Here is a 14,852-nt window from a genome sequence, read left to right on the forward strand (position 1 = left end):
TAATTGAAGTACCAGAATAAAAGGAGAGAGAGATGATTCAGGCAGATTAGAAAGAACCTGGGGCAGAGAAAAAAATATATTACAAGACATAATGACCAAATATATTTTAAATTTGTTATCAATCCAGAAATACAAGAAGCTTCAACAGACCCCAAGATGAGTAAGTAAAGAGAAAACTCTAAGCATATTATGGTGATATTACTGAATACTAAATATAATGAGAAAATCTTAAAAATATCCAAAGATAAAGATACATTACAGTTAGGACAACAATGATAAGAATGGAAGGTGATTTCTCTCCAGAAATAATGCAAGGCAAAAGCCAATGTGATAGGATCTTTTAACTGCCAAAAGCAAAATAGGTATCACCCTAGAATTCTATATCTAGCTAAAATTACCTTTCAAAAATGACAGGAAATATAGTTTTAGATAAACATTAGCTGGGAAAATTTATCAACAACAGACTTGCACTACAAAAAATATTAAAGGAATTTCTTCAGGCTGAAGGGAAATGATACCAGAACTCAATCCTACATACAAAAACGAAACATGCTAAAAACAATAAATATGTGGGCCAACAAAAATACTTTGGCCCGTTTTTAAAATTTCCTTATTAGATAGTTGATGTTTAAGGCAAAAATATTAACAATGTATTTTATAATTTATAACTGTATTAGTCCATTTCACACTGCTATAAAGAACTACCTGAGACTGGGTAATTTACGAAGAAAAGAGATTTAATTAACTCATTTCCACAGGCTTAACAGGAAGCATGCCTGGGAGGCCTCAGGAAACCTAGTCATGGCAGAAGGCGAAGGGGGAGCAAAGACCTTCTTCACAGCATAGGAGAAGAGAGAGAGGAAGCGGGGAAGTGTCACACATTTTTAAACCATCAGACCTCATGAGAACTCATTCACTCTCACAAGAACAGCAAGGGGGAAATCGTCCACCATGATCCAGTCACCTTTCACCAGGCCCCTCTTCCAATCTGACATGAAATTTGTGTGGGGACACAAATTCAAACAATATCAATAACATACATAACATAAAGTATGACTACAATAGGAATAAGTAGAAGCATACGTTTTTAAATTCTGTATATGGGAAGTGGCATAATGGGAATTCAAGGTAGACTCTGTTAAATTAGGGATGCACATTGTAATCCAGAACAACAATTTAAAAAATAAAACAAAGATCTGTGGCTTATAAACTAATAGTAGAGATAAAATGCAACACTGAAAATAATCCACAAGCAGGCAGAAAAGGAGGGGAAAAAAAGGGAGGCAAACAACAGATAAAACAGAAAACAAATAGCAAGATGATAAACTTAAATCTAACCACATTAATAATTGCATTATATCTAAATGGATTAATCATTGCAATTAAAATGCAGAGATTATCAAACTTCATGAAAAGACCCAAATGCATACTGTTTAAAAGAGATGAAGTTTTAAACATAAAGGCACATATTGGCTAAAAGTAAGAAGGTAGAAAGAATGTACTATGCAAACACTAATCAGGAGGAAGCTGGGGTAGCTATAAAGGTATCAGACAAAGTATGCTTCAAGACAAGACAGAGATAAATGAGACATTTCATAATGACAAAAGGTTCAATTCAAGGAAAAAATCTGAAATGGGTATGCACCTAATAATAAAGTTCCCAAATACGTGAAGCAAAAACTATCGGAAATAAAAAACAATTAGACAAATCCACAGTTAAGAGTTGGAGATTCTGACACTCAGTAACTGACTCCCCAAAAAGTAGATAAGAAATCAATAAATGTAGAGATTTTGATAATACTATAAAAATCTCCTCATGTGACTCAAATGCTGCCCATTCTTGAACTCATGTTTGAAAACTATTACTTCATCTCTAACCTTCAGCAGAATCATAGTAAAATCATCCAACCAGACAAATCCCTAGTTTATTTTTTAAATTAGGATAACAAATCCAGAACCTCTGTAAGTATTATATCTCATATCTAACCTGGAAGTTCTTACTTCTTTATAATCTGAAGCCGCATGATTCTGTTGAAATTCATCCTCTTCCCTGTGGAGTTATATAGAACAGGCTTTTAGAATTGAAGAGGTTTTAAACATCACATAGTTCAAATGCTCCATTTTACAGAAGAGATTTTACTGATTCTTTGTGGCCCAGTTCAATCGCCACATCCACATTTAAAGATGAGAAAACAGTGCCTCAGAAAGGATAAGTAGCTTGACCAAGATCACACAGCCAGTAAATTATAGCACCTGGATTCTAACCTACGTAGTCTAATTCTAAAGCTGCTATCCTCATAAGAGACTTTGCAGATGCCTACTGACTTAGGGTAACAATGAAAAGGAATCAAGATACCATGGGTTCCTAAGATGTGACTACTTTGACATAGGTGGCTATGGATGGAGCCAGTGGACCCCAGATCTTCTGAGCCTGACACCTTCCACGTCACCACACAGTCTGGGGGAAGGCAAACTAAAATAAAAAATGAAAATTTCAATCTAACATATTTCAATCTAATCACTAATTTTGCAGTCTAATATCTTGCAACTGAAGTTGTGAATCGGATCAATCCATCCTGAAGAATGAGAAATGTGCTTCCTAATCGTCTATTTTAATCCAATTGTACCTAAAATCTAACCAGTGACTTGGAATGACCAAGGGAATTATTCTTGCCAAACAATAACATTCACTGTGGCTTTTCAACAGCAATCAAATACAATTTATGACTGAATGGTCTGAACTGCATTTAGATACAACTGTTTTATTGTTCTCAAATTGCTGTCTCTACCTTGATGTCAAGTCTCCATTTCCAACCTCAAATATCCCAGCAAAACTCACAGCTTTCCAGGCATTTTCAGCGATTAAATACTCATACCAGTACAGTCCAACACTGTGATCTCTTCTCCAAATTGATATTTAATTTTCCCACTTACTAAGAGGCATGAGACTTTAGCCCAAGAAAACAGTTACACCGTCATCTCAATTCTCTCCATCCCCAACCGTAGGGTTGGAGTGGAGATCTAGTCGTTTTGGGGATACCTCACATTTCCTCTTCTATCTGGATCTCTAGCCCATCCCATGTGCTGAAGTCAGGAAGAAGGATGGAAGAGATAGCAGATATGTTCTCACGTTATTGGCTGACTTCTGGGAGTGGTCTTCCTCTGGCTTGGTTTGGGGTCATCTTCTGTGTGACGCTCCCCCATGTGTAAATGGTGTCCATGGTTTTCTTGGGACAGTTCCCAACACTGAGAAGGACCCCTTCAGAGAGAGTAGGCAGTCACACCTTTCTTTGGTCCCTGCCACTGTTTAGTGCTCCCAAAGCTTCTCTGTGGAAGAGGTGGGGGGCTAATTCTTGTTAATCACCTGAATATTTTATGATTGGTGTCTCCTTTTTAATCCCTATCGTTCTTCTTTTGAGTTCTTGAGACCAAAGATGATTTGCCATGCCCTCCAAGGGATGCAGGGAATTGGCATTTGGAAGATATCCCCGTCTTCTTCCAGTCTCTTCCTGCTATTTGTCCCAGCAAGCTTCATGCCTTTGGAGATTAAAGGGAAACCAAAATGGGCACTGGTTGCTAGGTCATGGGGGCCTCCAAACTTCAAAGAATGTAGCTGACCTTCTCAAGAGCTTTCTCTCCCTGTTTGACTCCTCTCCACCAGAAAGCACCAGAGCAGACTCTGCAAGCACCAAGACAGGGCTGGGATGACAGTCACCACTCCTTACAGGCACATCCAATCCTTACCATTCTCTTGGTATTTCTCTCATGTGGCTTGTAGGTAAAAAAGGTCAGCACCCCCACAGGAAAGGAAGAAGAAATCTCTTTATCATAAATACTGCGCTCTAGTGGACCACTTCTCGGCACCCTCCTCACTTACCTGCCCAGTAATTTCCCCCTACATATGTGAGGGGTAGAATGATTGTGAGGTTAGCACAAAAGGTATGGTCACTTTTTAAGAAGCCCCAAGGAGCTATCCAGACACACTTGCCATTATGGGCTGAATGGTGACTCCTCAAAATTCACATGTTAAAGTCCTAATCCCTGGTTCCTCAGAATGTAACTGTATTTGGAAATTGGGCCTTTACAGAGGTAATTAAGGTTAAATGAGGCCATTGAGTGGGCCATAATTTGATATGACTGACTGGTGTCCTTATAGGAAGAGGTGATAAGGACATAGACACACAGAGAGGGAAGACCACGTAAAGACAGTGAGAACGTGGCTGTCTGCAAGCCAAGGAGAGCAACCTCACAAGACACTAATCCTGCTGGCACCTTGATCTTGAACTTCTAGCCTCCAGAACTGAGAGAAAATAAATGTCTGTTGTTTAAGCTGCCCCAGTCTGTGGTACATTGTCATGGAGCTGGAGCAGATGAACAGAGATCCCTTTAGAAGATGAAGACAATTAATGCATACCCGTTCTCTGGTTTAGGTTCTAGCTCTGAGACTACAAGAAAACTCCCACTCAATATCCTGTTGCATTAATCAGGTATTAAAAAATAAAAGTATATGTCAATACTGGAGAATGCAAGAATGAAGATGAAGACAGTAGCACAAAAGTAATGAGCTGAAAAAGGAATAATAGACAGGAAAAAAGACAGGGAAGAGAAGATTACAACAGTGAGACAATGATAACATGGTTGTGAATGAACCACGTACTTATCACGGGGCCAAAGGGCAGCAAGTGAGTGCACTGGTGGAGAACCAGGCTGGGTCAGAACACAACCGTCCAGTTGAGTTCCAGGGTGGATAAATAGGGCCTGAGTTAAGAAGGCAAATGTATAAATCTACATGAAATCCCAGAGTCACAGAAAGCAGGGCAAAATGTCACCTAATGAAACAGAAATTATACAAAATCAGCCGTATTTTTTTGGTCATGACTTGGTCCTTTTTAAAACTAGACCTGTGAGTAAAGACAGAGGAGGCAGCCTGCCACGTGGAAGGATTTGAGAGACCCCCTGCCTTCTGAGTCTGAAGTTAGTCTAATCAGAAAGATCTCCCCTGTCACCTGTCTCAGACTGAAAACTTCACCCAACACAATGTTATATGTGAATACATGAATTTTAACTGGGCTTAAGAAATTACATAACCAGCAAACCCATTACTGGGTATATATCCAAAGGATTATAAATCGTTCTACTATAAGGACACATGCACACGAATGTTCATTGCAGCACTGTTTACAATGGCAAAGACCTGGAACCAACCCAAATGCCCATCTATGATAGACTGGACAGGGAAAATGTGGCACATATACACCATGGAATATTATGCAGCCATCAAAAATGATGAGTTTGTGTCCTTTGTAGGGACATGGATGAACCTGGAAACCATCATTCTCAGCAAACTGACAGAAGAGCAGAAGATCAAACACCGCATGTTCTCACTCATAGGCGGGNCATGTTCTCACTCATAGGCGGGTGTTGAACAGTGAGAACACATGGACACAGGGAGGGGAGCACTACACACTGGGGCCAGTTGGGGGGAAATAGGGGAGGGACGGTGGGGGGTGGGGAGCTGGGGAGAGATAGCAAGGGGAGAGATGCCAGATGTAGGTGATGGGGAGGAAGGCAGCAAATCACACTGCCACGTGTGTACCTGTGCAACAATCTTTCATGTTCTTCACATGTACCCCAAAACCTAAAATGCAATTAAATAAATAAATAAATAAAAAGAAATTACGTAACCTTGCAGGGATAATAGTAGAAAGGGTTAGTTGGGCATAGCCCTTGAAGTCAGAGACACTTTATTCCAGTTCTGACTCTGCTTGCTGTGTATTGTTAGGCAACTGGGAACCTCAGTGTTCTCATCAGTAAAATAGAGATAAGTCACATATGTAACTGTGGCTCAAATGCAAAGACAGCATTATCTTCTTAAACAAGGGCTGGTGACCATGGAAGGCTGGTACATGTTAGTTCCCTGTTCCCTTCCTACTGTCAAGGCAGTGAGATCAGGACTTTAAAGGACCAGGACAATGGCTAGCTAGATTTTGAAGATGAGTCAAAAGGAGAGAAAGCAACCAAGAGAAATGGAGACCTGGCAGGAGGAGGGAGACTGGGGGTCTGGTGAGGCCCAGGAGAGGGCCACCAAAATCAACGTTACAAGTGTTGTGTGTTTCATGATCTTGCTTAGAAAAGGGGCCTGTTTGCAGAAGAGCGTCTCTGCTCTAATCCTTAGTTGAGCACTGCTAATCATCAGATTGGAGATGGATCTGAGGAGACGAAAGCTATTTCTGCTGATCAGTCTGGCTAGACAGGCAGCCCTTCGCACTCAACATGCCATGGCAGACCAGCTCCAAATCTGCACCTTGTTCTGAGGGCATGCCTTTCCCAAATAAAGAAAAGCTGCTTTCCTGCCAGTCACGGAAAAAAAATATCTGCCCTTCTCAACTAGAAATTCCTCCAAGTCCATTTGTCCTGACCTTGATCAAAGTTTCACTGCTGTGGATTGGGATATTGTGTACAGTGTCTGATAGAAAGAATTTACAGAGAAAAATTCTCAGGGTAGCCACCTCGAGGACACTGATTATAAAGTCCTCATGTGACAGAGCCGGCAATTCCCGCATCCAGATGTCAAAAGCTGGTTAATTAAGATTAAGACATAGTTGCTTGAGCAAGTCCAGTCAATCCAATTCTGGTATGGTTCTTTTCCCATTGTTCATTTCTACAGAAATATCTGCGTCTCTGTAGAGCAGCTATAAGTAGCAGAAATAACCAGAATTTCACAACACTGTTTCTCTGGCAACAGTGAAGAACAGCTTATTTATTTCCAAAGAGAAGGGGACATTTTTAGGGAGAAATTAAAATGTCTTGTCTTCGAGCTATCATTTTTAAAGAAAAAGTATAGGCTACCACTTCAAACTGTACGAAAGGTAAAGCTGAGTATTGCCATTGACCAACTGACGCAATGAAGAACGAAAGCTCACAGCTGAATCTCTTTCACAACACTTCACCAGCCCACTTGGGTAATTTGCTCCATCTTGACTCAAAAGGAAAAGTTTCCCCACCGAGTCCATCACAAATGCTGCTGCTGACATTTCCATTTCTCCCATTGCTTGACTATAGACTGAGGCCCAGAGAACAGTGCCTCCGCAATCTGCAAATTAAGATGATTTTTCGGCATCCATAAACTTCAAGCTGAAGAGGCTATTCAAAAAGCTGTGGTAAAGGAGGCAGTAACTGTTTTATCTTTTTCCATAAAACTCTAATGCATTGGAGGGAAAATAAAGAAACCCCAGGTATAAACACTGCTATTGTAAGTTCAGTACACAACCTCTGTGATCTATCTACAACAAAGTTAAAGCTGTCGCGTACGATAGCGATAAAATTCTAAACAGAACTCATGAGAGGAACGAAAACGATTCAGAAAAGGAATTTTTTAATGGGATTTATTAGCAAGACCATCCTTGGGAATTATAGTGACATACATATAAGAGTTTTGCAAAGGCAAATTACACTATGTTGGGCATTATTCTACCTTAATTTAAAGGTAAAAGGCAAAAAACCAAAGGTCATCAGCCCAAGAGTATATTAATTTATATCTAATGCAGGGTTTTTTCCACACATGAAAAAGTCCAAAGGGGAAAAAATTATAGTTCCCACAAGAAACTTTCAGCAATAATCTTACATAATTTACAACATAAAAGGACATTTCCGTGTCCAGGAATTGTGGCTCATCAGCATTGTAAAAATGGATCTGTGCAACTCATTTGATGCAAAAGTCCGATTAAAATTTTCAGCCAACTGGCCGTTTCACCCAGCCTATTTCTTCTATTGAAAGTCACACTCACAACAGGTAATATTTATGGGCACTGTAGTGGAAAGACAAATACATGAACTTTGGGTGCAAGAGGTCAAACTAAAGGGACAAGCTCAGTTCTTCTGAGCCTCCAGAAGCACTGCTCAGTTACCCGACAAGGCCCATGGCAGCTGGGTTCTATATCTAGCCTAGCACAGGCTCAGGAAAGCCCTGAACAATTTCATTATCTCATGACTTCCAAAGGGAGAAAAGGCCTGCTTTCCTATTTCATGATGACTGGATGAAGAAATGTGGGTGGGAACACAATTCATTTCTGAGTTTGATGAATTATTTACCAATTAAGGAGATGAGCCCAGGAATGGGAGGGCTACATAACTTCGATATGAAAGTTCCTTTTATCATAGTATTTATACACACAAAATGGTCGCTTTTATTACCTGAGAGGTTAATCATTTGAATGGGATGCTTTGCCTCCTTTCCCAACTCATATACAAGCAAATTGGCAATTTTATGTTAGAAAAATAACCTGGCAATTTTTCTAGTACTTATCTGTGTGGTGCAGTTTAATAACTTTCTATAATATGAAAAATGAATAAACTAGTCAGGCTGCTGGTGTTGCAAAGCCACCCATTTTAGTGGTGAGGGAAAAAGGAAGCATACATAGGAATCTGGTAAAAAAAAAAAAAAATGGGTTTCAAGAACGTTACCTTTTTCTGCTTTTCAAGTGGCAACATGAAAGTCTATGTTATGTGGAATCAAATAACAGACTGCAAGGTTTGGAAATGTGACTGGAAACCCAGCCTTGCCACTCACTGTGTATTCTGGGCAAGTCATGTGCCTCCTAAGACTTACCTTCATTTGTGAAATAAGGATTCATTCATTCAAACATCTTATGAAAACATTCTATATATTTTCATTTCACAGGATACCAGGATTGTCATGATGACAAGATTGACAAGATTCCCCTCCCCTTATTTACCAATTAAGGAGATTTCATTCTAGTGAAAATAACAGTGCACACATTAAAAAATGAATTAAGTGAATTACATGAATTTGCAGGTTGTGGTAAGTACCCTCAAATAAACAAATAGGAATAACTAGAAAATAACAATGAGATCTACTCTTTTTATTGTAATAAACACACTGACATGAGATCTACCCTCTTAACAAAATTTAAGTGTACAGTAGAGTGTCATTGACCACAGGTACAGTGTTGTAGAGCAGATCTCTAAAACTTACTCATCTTGCTTAGCTGAGACTAAGAGACAGGAAGGAATAAGCAATTTGTAGACCAACAGAAGAGAATTCCACAGGGAACAGCAAAAGCAAAGCCTCTGATGCCTGAAAGACATGGTTTGTTCTAGCAACTGAGAGATGGTCAGTGTGTACTGGGGCTGGAGAGGTAAGAGATGAAGCTGGAGAGATGGGAGGATCCAGACCACACAGGACCTTGTAGGCCACAGTAAGAAATCTGGATATTTATTCTAAGTTTTAATGTGGAGCCATTAGGGTGTAAACAAGATCTTATTTACATTTCTTGAAGATCTTTCTGGTTATTTTGCGGAGTCAGTTGAAAAGACACAAGAGAGATGGAGAGAATGTTGGGGGGCGCTGCGGTAATCTAAATGGTGGGTAGCAGTGGCTTTGACTAGAATGTTGACAATTAAGATGGAGATGAGCAGAGAGAGACAAGCTATGTTCTGGAGGTAGAATCATCAAGCCTTTGTGATGGAAAGATGGTCTCATCAGATTTCCCATGAAATAAGAGAGAAGTTTATGATGACACTGACTGAAATAACAGAGACCAGGCTGGTGCTACATGGTGACACAAGACTGGAAATAGTCCAGGTTTGGGAAATATTCACAAGTTCACCCCAGGCCTGATTTTGAAGCATCTTTTGAGACATCCAAGTGGTTATGTCAAAGAGATATGTTAGACAAGTAAGTGTGAGCCCAGATAGGAAGTATGAGTTGGGAAAGTAAATTTGGGAGTCAGATTAGCAAGTGTATATTAGTAATGTGCTCCTTACACACTTATAAGAGTTTCTATTATTATTATTATTGTCTTGCAAGCTACCTATCTCACTGAGAGAAGCTAAGTTACGCTACAGTAACAAAAACATAAAAATACCAGTAGTTAGAAACAATAGAGGTTGATTTCTTGTTCATGCTACCTGCCTGTGGTAGGCTGGCTGGGGGCTCTGCTCTAAATCTCTGCGATCATCACTATGTCCAAGGCTAACAGAGCTGCCAAGTTTAGAGAATTGTCAGCCATAGTAGCTGTGACGGTTAATCTTATATGTAACTTGAGTGGAACACAGGGTGCCCAGATAGCTGGCTAAACATTATTCTGAGTATGTCTATGAAGGCATTTCCTGAAGAGATTAGCATTTGAATCTGTAGACTGAGTAAAGATGATTACCCTCCTTTTGTTCACCTTCAATGTGGGTAAACTTCATGAAATCCTTGGAAGACCCAAATAGAACAAAGTCTGAGTAAAGGAACATTTGCGCTCTGATTGGCTCATTAGTTTTAGTTGGAACATCAGTCTTCTGCCACCTTTGGCCTCTGGCTCTGACTGGAACTTACACTATCAGCTCTCCTGATTCTCAGGGCTTCAGACTCAGACCAGAGCTAAACCACCAGCTTTTCTGGGCCTCCAGCTTGTCAACAGCAGATCTTGAGATTTGTCAGCCTCTTTAGCTGCATAAGTCCATTCCTTATAATAAACCTCTTTCTGTTATATATATTTTATATACAAAACTGTGTGTGTGTGTGTGTGTGTGTGTGTGTAGAGAGAGAGGGGGAGATGCTTCTGCTTCCCTGGAGAACCCAGACTAATACAAATTTAGGTACCAAGAGTGATTCTAGAAGAGCAGAGTTTTAGGGATGAGTTTTCTAAATTGGTTCTGGGGTTTCTGGAATTGGCTCTCTAATCCAATTAGATCTAAAGACACTAATAACTCTATTTCCAGTAGTAAAGAGTGCAATGATAGGCCATAGAGACACAAAGTATCATTGCTGGATATTCCTAATTAACCATTTATAAGAATAAGGAGTTAGGTGACTGTGTATGTGATACTTTCGAACATTTTTGGAAAACTAATTAATAATATTATTAAATTGACTTTTAGCTCCTAATATTGCTGACCAAAGTAGTGAAAGACAAAGATGAGTCCAAGGACTTAAATTCCCAGCTCAAGCATCCTATAAATGATCTGAAGAGATCTATGTATGCTCTGAAGGAGACCCGAGTCTCCTGTAGCCACAGGGCTGAGATTGCTGAAAATTAAATGCAGAATCTCATCCTGTGACTGGCTGAATCACAATGCAAATTTAACTCCCATCTTCACAGGGTAATGATTAGGAAAGAATAACGTTCTGTAAGTAGGAATGGGGACATGTGAGAAGACCCTGATGAAGGTGGGGACATCGAGCCCTTAAATTGTGATGAGTATTTTTGCCAGTGAAAGATGCTTTCCCACCCCCAGTGCAAGTGACCTCCTCATCCCCAGTAGAAGCACCCTCACTGGGACTGCGATAGTGTCTTCTCCAATCTCATCTGAGGAGTAACCCCTCAATGCCCAAGGAAACTATACCAGCCTCCTCTGAGGCAGCTGCCATGGAAGACAATACTGATTCTCCTCGGAACCTACCTTTACTACTTCTCCTTGATTCTTGACTTACAACTAGACTCAAGTCACAAAAGGCCCCTACAGATGAGTTAAAAAGTGTGACCCATTAAAAGATGTGCCACACTCCAGAACCACTTGAGTTTTCTAATTTACACAGCCAGAAATCTGGGTTAATATGTGAAAATGGATATTAAAGGTGTGGGATAATAATGAAAGGAACATTAAATTATATCATTCTGAATTTATTGACGTGAGTCCACCATGCCAAGATTCTGCATTTAATGTTGCAGCTAAGGGAGTTAGATAGGCCTCTAATAAGACATCCTTCACCACTACTATGGGAAGCAAATTTGTGGTGGGAAACATAGCATCCTTCTTGAGTTCTGTGATCACTTCTTGTAAGTTGGAATTGATAATATGGACTGCAGACACTGAGTTGGGAAATTTAAATGCAATGGATGGGGTGGCAGAGGCCAAGTGGCAGCACACAACTGCCAAAGGCAAAGGGGGTGTGGTTACTGTAATAGTAGAGGCAAAGCAGCAATCAGAATAGCCTGACTTGCTCAGATCTATGGTGTTAGCTAATCACTGTGTTCCTAAATGTGAACTAGACAGATGCCTGCTAAATTCTTACTTGATCTGCATAAGCAGAAAAGTTCCAGATCAAGTGAACAAACATCTAACTCAAATCATAGTGACAAGAGAGTCATAGCCCCTTAATCACTTATCTGACTTGAGCCAGTTTATAGACCCAGAGCTCTTTGAATAAATGCAAGGTTGAGTCCTCTCAAGGAAGAATACAAGTACACTAACAAAAAATGTGCACTCTTAATCTTTCTCCCAGCATTTCCCAAAGGATTCTGTCAGTAGGAATGGGGACATTTTGCTAGAGTAATTGTACACTGGGAAAATAAAAGAAATAATTAGGCCTTTCAGGGACTACTGAACACCATCTCTGAACTGATACTGATTCCACAAAATCTGAAATGTCACTGTGGCTCTCTAGTTAGAGCAAGAGCTTATGGAGGTCAGGTGATAAATAGAGTTTTAGCCCAGGTTCATCCCATAGTGGATCCAGTGAGTCCCTAAACCTATCATGTGACCTTTCCTCAGTTGCAGAATATATAATTGGGGTAGATCTACTCAGCATGTGGCAAAATGCCCACATTAATTCAATGGCCTGTAAAGTGGGGGCTATTGTGATGGGAAATGCCAAGTGGAAGCCACTAGAACTACCTTTACATAAAAAATTAGTAAACCAAATGAAATTCGGGTGCAGTATCCCTTATGCAAAATGCTTGGGACCAGAAGTATTTTGTATTTGGGATCTGTTTTTAATTTTGGAAAATGTGCATTATACTTAATGGTTCAGCATCCCAAATTTGAAAATCTAAAATTTAAATGCTCCAATGAGCATTTCCTTTGAGCATCAGGTCAGTTTAAGTTTTAGATTTTGGAGCATTTTGGATTTTGAATTTGAGATACTCAACCTGTACTATATTCCTGGAAGAATTACAGAGATTAGTGCCACCATCAAGGACTTGAAAGATCAGAGGTGATGTAATCATTAATTTTATGTGTCAACTTGAGTGGGACACAGGGTGTCCAGATATTTTATTAAACATTATTCTTGGTGTGTCTGTGCGAGTGTTTCCAGAGGAGATTAGCATTCGAGTTGGGAGATTAAATAAAGTTGATTGCCCTTCCCAATGTGGGTGGGCATGAGTCAATAAACTGGGGTCCTGAGTAGACCAAAAGGCAGAGGAATGGAGAATTCATTCTGCATGACTGCTTGAGCAGAGACCTGGATCTTCTCTTGCCCTTGGACTAGGACTTCACCATTGGCATTCCAGTTCTCAGGCCTTTAGACTTGGTCTAGAATATAAACCATTGCCTCTCTGGTTTTCAGGCATTTAACTCCAACGAGAACTACGCTATCAGTGTTTCTGGGTCCCTAGCATGCATATACCAGATTATGAGATTACTCAGCCATCATAATTGCATGAGTTGATACCTTGTAATAAACATGGATATAGATACAGATGTAGATGTAGATATACAGATAGAGATATCATATTGGCTCTGTTTCTCTGGAGAACCCAGACAAGTAGTGATTCCAACCGCATTCAACTCACCTATTTGGCCTATGCTGAAGACAGATGTATCTTAGAGAATGACAGTGGATTACTGAAAGCTTAACCAGGTGTTAACTTCAAGTGCAGCTGCTGCACCAGATGTGGTGTCATTGCTTAAGCAAATTAACACATCCCCTGGTACTTGGTATGCAGCTATTGATCTGGCAAATGCCTTCTTCTCCATACTGGTTTATACGGCCCACCAGTACCAGTTTGCTTTCAGCTGACAAGGCCAGCAACATACCTTGTCCTATCTCAGGAGCATATCAACTCTCTACCCTATGTCACAATTTAGTTCATAGGGATCCTGATTGCTTTCCTTTCCACAAGATGTCACACCGGTCCATGACATTGATGACAATATGCTGATTGGACCTACTGAACAAAAGTAGCAACTACTCTAGACTTATTGGTAAGATATTTGCATATTCAGCAGTAAAAAATGTGACAAAAATTCAGGGGCCTTCCACTTCAGTGAAATTCTTATGGGTTCAATGGCCTGCAGCATGTCGAGACATCCCTTCTAAAGTGAAGGATAAGTCCTTGCATCTGACCTCCCTTACAACCAAAAAAAAAAAAAGTCAAAATGCCAAGTGGGTCTCTTTGGATGTTTTGAGGCAACACATTCCTCATTTGAGTATCTGACTCCACCCCATTCATTGAATTACCCCAAACCTGCCAATTTTGAATGAAGCTAAAAATAAGAAAAGGCTCAGCAACAGGTCCAGGTTGCTATGCAAGCTATTCTGACACTTGGGCTATATGATCCAGCAGATCCAATGGTGTTTGAGGTGCCAGTGGCAGATGGAGATGCTGTTTGGAGCCTTTGACAGGCCCCTAAAGGTGAACTGTTGTTCAGGCCCTCAGGATTTTGGAACAAAACACTGCCATCCTCTGCAGATAACTCCTCTCCTTTTGAGAAATGGTTCTTGACCCACTGCTGGCCCTTAGTGGAAACTAAATGCTTAACCATGCATCACCAGGTTGCTAGGCAACCTGAGCTACCCATCGTGAACTGAATGTATTTGACCCACCAAGTCATAAAGTTGGACATACACAGCAGCACTCCACCATCAAACAGAAGTGGTATATACACAATCAGGCCTGAGCAGGCCCTGAAGGCACAAGTAAGTTACATGTAGATGTGGTCCAAATGCCCATGGTGCCCACTCCTGCTACATTGCCTTCTCCCTCCCAGCCTGTACATACAGCCTCTTGGGGAGTGCCCTAGAATCAGTTGATGGAGAAGATTTGGCTTAGGCCTGGTTTACAGATGGCTCTGCATGATATGCAGGTCCCACCTGAAGGTGGACAATTGTACCACTC

This window comes from Cebus imitator, unplaced genomic scaffold (genome assembly GCF_001604975.1).
Source record: "Cebus imitator isolate Cc_AM_T3 unplaced genomic scaffold, Cebus_imitator-1.0 Scaffold12, whole genome shotgun sequence".
In the NCBI taxonomy this organism is placed as follows: domain Eukaryota; kingdom Metazoa; phylum Chordata; class Mammalia; order Primates; family Cebidae; genus Cebus; species Cebus imitator.